General features: G+C 39.4%; 1 protein-coding gene across 3 annotated transcripts in view; it reads left to right on the top strand.

Moving 5' to 3' along the window:
• The window catches only part of TMEM232 (transmembrane protein 232), a 151226-nt gene that overhangs the window by 1004 nt on the left and 143800 nt on the right, over positions 1-6422 (top strand). The window lies entirely within an intron of this gene.

The raw sequence follows: 6422 nt of genomic DNA, 5'->3' as shown, positions 1-6422 counted from the left end.
TGTAATATATGATTTTATTTTTTTTCTTTTTTTTTTTTTTTAAGATTTTTATTATTACTGAAAAGCCGGATATACAGAGAGGAGGAGAGACAGAGAGGAAGATCTTCCATCCGATGTTTCACTCCCCAAGTGAGCCGCAACGGGCCGGTACGCGCCAAACCGATGCCGGGAACCAGGAACCTCTTCCAGGTCTCCCACACGGGTGCAGGGTCCCAAAGCATTGGGCCGTCCTCTCCTGCCTTCCCAGGCCACAAGCAGGGAGCTGGATGGGAAGTGGAGCTGCCGGGATTAGAACCGGCGCCCATATGGGATCCCAGGGCTTTCAAGGCGAGGACTTTAGCTGCTAGGCCACGGCGCCTGGCCCAATTTTATTTATTTTCTAAACAATACTTGGAGAGAAGTGATCACTTCTTATATAATAAATTGGAAAACTTCTTATTAGTGACAACAGGTCAGGAGATTTTTTAACGAATTTGGATCAGTCAATAATTTGTATAAAAGTCTCTGAATTTTAAATGAAAAAAGAAAGCTATAGTAATAAAAATTGAAAGGACTGGAGAAATGACATTTTTCAAAAGAGTGCTTATCCTTGAATAAGGGCAAATCAGTAAAAATATAAGCAAAATATATTAAGAGGCAGTTAAAGTGCAAGTGGGTTGTAAAGGAAGCAATACAAGCTTCTAGTAATTAAAATGATAAATACCAATAATTATATATTAAAATCCCAATATTTAGAAGAGAGAATGTGGATTGTCATGAAACAAATTCTGATTAACTGCATAATATACAAATTAGCAACTTTTTGATGGAGAGCATTTCAACAGTGTATCAGGAACTATAAAAGTGATCATATCTTTCAACTTCTCAAATATAAGGAAATGAATGAAAGATTTGTTTCCTAAACATGCTTTTGGCATGTGTGAAAATAATTAACGTGTGTGGCCCATGATAGAAGGAAAACTGGAAGAAATCTGAATATTAAGATGTTATTAATAAGCATTACTGTTTTCAAGTTAATTATTAGAGCAATATGTTCATGAAGTCCTTTAATTAGAATATATTCCTGAACACATATGCTTGATCCCGGAGTTTGTAATGAAGATGTAGTGATGAATTTGATTAGCTAGGTAAAAAATCTCTGCATTTTAGGGCCGACATTCTAGATTAGGTAGATGAATAGTACATATGTCCAGAAGTCAAACATGGAACACTTGACATAACGCCACAATTATGTTGAACTGAGACACGGAGGCAGTCCTTTTAAGGTCAGCTTTTTCAGAGCAGGAAGTGTTATTTGAAGGAGCAGCTTTGAACAGAGACTGGGAAGACGTAGTGAGTGGACCCTGTGTCAGCACCTGGGCGGGGCCGTCTTCTAGGCAGGGAAAAGCCTCAGACCCTGACAAGCAGCTGGGTGGCAGTGAGAGATGAGAGCTGAAAGAGATCAGGAGCCTCTCTCGCAGGGCCTAGAGCTGCCATTAGCACAGGCTTGGAGCCAGGAGCCAGCATGCAGCCAGCAAGCTCTGAAACGCTCATGTGGGATGTGCAGCCTCAAGACCCTTCCCCCACAAGTCACTTTTCATATCACTTGTTCTCCTGGAAAATCAATTCTGATCGAGGATACTAGTTACAATATTACAGACTAGTCTGAAACATGCCAATGAACGTGAAGGGTGTATGCAAAATAGAACAAATTGAAATTTGGGATAAAAAGAAATGGAAGGCGTGAAACAAGATTTGAGAAATTTGGTCAAAGAAACTGTAATGAATACTTGAAATTGTCCAGCTCTCAGAGCTGAACTTTGTGAGGACCCATTAGGTGATTTCTTAAGAAGGGATTCAGTAGATGTTGAAGGAAACAAGGAAGGGTGGCCCTAAACTCTTAGTCCTGGAAGGCTCTGAGGACGAGGTGATTGAGTGCTTCACCCAGCATTCTTCCAGCTGAAGGTAGCAGAAACACAACGTGCTGTTTGTTGAAAGGATAACCAGGGCTGACAGAACTGGGCTACCTTTGGGGGACCCACTGGAAAAGGGATGGCACATCAGGCTTGGATCACGTATTTTTAATTTGTTTTAAAGATAAACATGTGCTAACCAAGAAGAGCATACCTAGTTGGTGCTTTTTAGCAATTGGAACAATCCGTATTTCTATTTCAACTTCCTACCCATTAGCTTTGCTTTCAAATCACTGAGCTTTAAGGCTATGATTGCATGGAACAGGGTAATTCCTGTTTGTTAGTTCTGAAATTAATAACAAATTCTTTTCACAGTTTTCCCACATAGTAAAATTTGTGAGCCTTTATGAAGTATATGATTTGCTTATGTTTGGGTATACCTAGGAATTTTGTTAAGGATTTAAACTAGATTGGATACCACCATTTAAAACAGGCTCTTTTTTGAGTTTGAATCGCCCTCTTGTGGCTGGCATACCGTATAACACCCTGAATGCTCTGTTGTTCCATTGCCTGGTGCTGAGCGCGTCACCTTCAGATTTTCTCTGCCCTCGCTGTTCGGAATAGCAATTTAAGATACCTAGGTTTGCTTTGTCAGGGTACTGTTTTGACGAGCGCGGTGAAAATGTAGACTCAGGGGAGAGAGGATCAGCTTCGGAGGAGGCATTAAGACACGAAGGTCATGATCAAGCACTGTCAAGCTTAGCTAATGGTCGGATATCAAAATTAGGTGCGGCATTCAAATCATTATCATGTGGTTTGTGGTTACATTTTAAACCGAACGTCAGGCTTTCACACAGCGCTGTGCCTTGGTAATTGATCGCAAAGTTGTCTGGCTGAGAGCGGCAGGTGGATTTCACTCTCGTGTCCTGATTGGCTAAACCCCTGGTCACGAGCCTCGCGGAGCCCTCAGTCACCGCGTTCTTAGCAACCAGCCTGGCATCGGTGAGCAAGCAAGCTGCCGAGGGAGCGACCTTGGGTTTTGCTTCTGACCCTTTGTGCCCTTGGCTTTGGGCTACCTCTTGCTTCCCTGGGCAGCAGGAAAAGCTAGAGTCGCATCCGTGAGAGCCCTGAGCCTTCGCCAGGCAGTCTCGCCTTTAGTAGGTGTGGGTTTGACCTGGAGCAGCCCCCAGGGCGTTAAGTAACGGAAAGTCGCTGGGCAGTAAGCATGGGCATTTTCTCATCTCATTGCTACGATTGGGAACATTTAACTCCCTGACCTTTAAAAAAATATTTCTTTACCTTTTTTTTTTTCTCAGTATATATAATTCTCAAACATTATTGGCTTTAAAGAAGAAACTCCAGGTCTGGCACTCTGTGTGTGTGTGTGGGGGTGGGTGGCGTTGGAGATGTGAAATGGTTATTAGAAGCAAGCAGTCTTTTGAAGAACTTGCAGGTTATCGATTAGGAAAAATTTGTAAGCGGGAGGTGAGACTGTGCTATTAATTTCTTATCCACCTATCCCAAGAGTGAGTCTCAGTGTTATTTTGTTTCACTGTCCTTTAGTCAAATTCCCCTTCGCTCCTGGGGTGTTTACAGCTTAATATTGTATCGAAGACGATATATGCTTACAATACCCAGTTTTCAGAAAGTGCTTCTTTTTTAAAGTGTACACTTTCAACCTAATTGTAATAGGTGCTTTAAGAAAAATATGAGGGGGATTAATATAAGCATTGTGTTTCGATCTGGTTCCGTGCCAGGACGTAGATGCGCTGCGAAGCACCGGGCAGCTTGCTGCAGCCGTTCGGGAGCTGAGACTTCTGTTGAAAGTGTGAATCTGTGCTGTTCTGCCCCGTTTAAGTCTCCAGGCTCGAGGTGAGCGCCAGGTTTCCCTTTTACTAAGAGTGTTTCTGTTTGGACCCTTGTGAGCTTTATGAACACTGCTCGATGCTCTTCTTGCACAGCTGGTTCCACCTTAAGAAATTATTTTACTGCTGCTACTTTCCACCGCATTGTCAACAGATATAGGTCAATCACATGCTAAACCTTTGTTTATTGTTAGGGACACTAGCTTCTCTCTACGGCGTGGAGAGTTACTTGGCTGGAACCATGTTTTTCAAATGGTATTACATGTGTGAAATTTTACTTTTCTGTAACTATCTGGTGAATGAATACATTTTTTTAAAAAACAAATTCCATTTTAGAATAAGTCTCTGTAAATGATTTTAACAAACTCAGGTAGAGACAAATTACTGATGTAGAGCAGGTAGATTTGGTAACTGGTTTGGGCAGTACATGGAGCACAGAGTTGAAGATACTAAAACTTTATAACTTGATCTATCAGACATCAGTGTTAAGATCTCAGAGTTTGAACACCTGCAAGAGTTTTGAGGACAATTCCTGCTGTGTCTGTAACATCCCCCTGTTTTTGTTGTTAATTTGATAATTTCATGCATACATTTACATCATTAATCCACTTTGAGCTGATTTCTGTGGTGAAAAATAGGTATGTAATTTCATTCTTGTAATTTTATCAGAATCATTTAGTAAAAATATGTCTTTTCCATAATGGATGATCCTTGTTTCTTTGTCAAAGATTGGTTAGATCGATGCATAGATTTACCATGAGAGGGAGACTCTCCCATCCATTGATTCACTCCTCAAATGGTTGCAAGACATGCAAGTTTCTACATGGGTGGTAGGAGTGCAAGTGTGTGGGCAGCTTCCACTGCCTTCCTAGGCACATTAGCAGGGCGTTTACTGGGAGGTGGAGCAACTGTGGCTGAAATGCTCGTTATGTAGGATGCTGGCAGTGCAGAAGGCAGCTTTGTTCCTTGCACCACATTGCTAACTCCCCTGGACTTCCTGTTCTCTTTTGTTAGTCTATGTTACTGTTTATATGCTGATATCATGTATCACTTTTCTAAAAAAAAAAATAATGTGCTTGATTGCTTAATTGAAAGGCAGGGCTATGAATACAGGGAGACAGGCAGAGAGATCTTCCACCTGCTGGTTCACTCCCCAAATGGTCGCAACAGTCAGAGCTGGGCAGATGCAAAGCCAGGAGCCAGGTGTTTCATCCAAGTCAGCCACAGAGTTACAGGTGTCCAGGACATTTGGCCATTCTTTGGTGCTTTCCAAGGCACATTAGCAGAGAACTGGAGTGATTGTGGAACAGCCAGGACCTAAGCTAGCACCCATATGGGATACCAGTATTGTAAGTGGTAGGTTTACCAGCGGTCCTGATGTAACGTATGCTGCATTGTTACTTTACCAGCACAGGTGCTGGTATAATATATACGGCATTGTTAATTTTGCTTAAAACAGCTCTGGCTAGTATTCAATGTCTTTTCTGGTTCTGACAACTTTTATAATATTTTTCTTATTTTCATAAATAATATCACTAGTATTTTGATGGAGCTTGCATTGAATTGATAGATCATTTTAGGATACTGTATATATTTTATAATATTGAATTTTCCAACCCATGAATAAAGTGTTTCTTTTCATTTTTTGTCATCTTCAATTTCTTCTTTTCAATATTTTATAATTTCCTGTTGTAGATATCTTTCATCCCTTTGGTGAAATGTATTTCTCAAAATTAGTCTGTTCAGGTTTTCTATTTGTTCATGATTCAATTGGGGTAAAGTGTATGTGTCCCAAACTTGTCAGTTTTTGTGGAGTTATTAAATTGATGGCGCATCATTGTTCATTATCGTCTCTAAAGACCCTTTAAATGTTCTGTGGTGTGAGTTGTAATACCTTGTTTCTGTAAATAAAATAAGAGATTTCTCTTTCTATCCGCTTCCATTTTTTTTTCTTTATTTCTCCAGGAATATGTCAATTTAGTTTTTGTTTTTGAAAGAAAAACAGTTCATCTGGTTGATTTTTCTACATTCTAAACTTCTATTTTATTCATTTCTGCTCTTATGTTTAATATTATTTCATTTCTTCTATTAATTTTGGGTGTTGTTTGTTTTAGTTCTTCCAGTTTCTTGAGATTAAATATTTTTCCTAGATACCTTTAATTAAAATAATGAAAATCCCTGTATCTGTCTTGTGAAATTTTGTTTTTGTAATCATAGAAACTGAATTTGATTGGATCTGCCTTTGATATTTATCAAAAAGTTTCTTATATTTTTCTTGAGAGACATCAATGCAATGTTGTGGTCAGTTTAACAATACTTAATCACGCTTGTTCTCCTGAGACTGAATATTCTCAGTTCTGACATTTTTTTATTGATGTTGTTTAGTTTATTGTTTTGATAGTAAAGTTTTACCCTTATATTAATAGATGAGGTTCCCTTGCTACTTTTCTTTCTCATACTAACCTATATCCTACAACCTAAGATGGGAAAACATTTTGTCTCTCTTTGTATAAGACATAGTAAGATTATTGAATTGCTTACATTTTAAAGATAGCAAAATTACTAAACACTTTAGAAAGGTTTTCCAGAAACAATGATTCAGCAATAATAAAAACAAATCATGACACCCCAGCTGTAGGCAAGTGCACAAGTTATTTTGTACCTA

This window comes from Ochotona princeps, chromosome 28 (genome assembly GCF_030435755.1).
Source record: "Ochotona princeps isolate mOchPri1 chromosome 28, mOchPri1.hap1, whole genome shotgun sequence".
Lineage (NCBI taxonomy): Eukaryota > Metazoa > Chordata > Mammalia > Lagomorpha > Ochotonidae > Ochotona > Ochotona princeps.
Note: the sequence above shows the minus strand (reverse complement) of the source record. Positions and strands in the feature narration are given on the sequence as shown.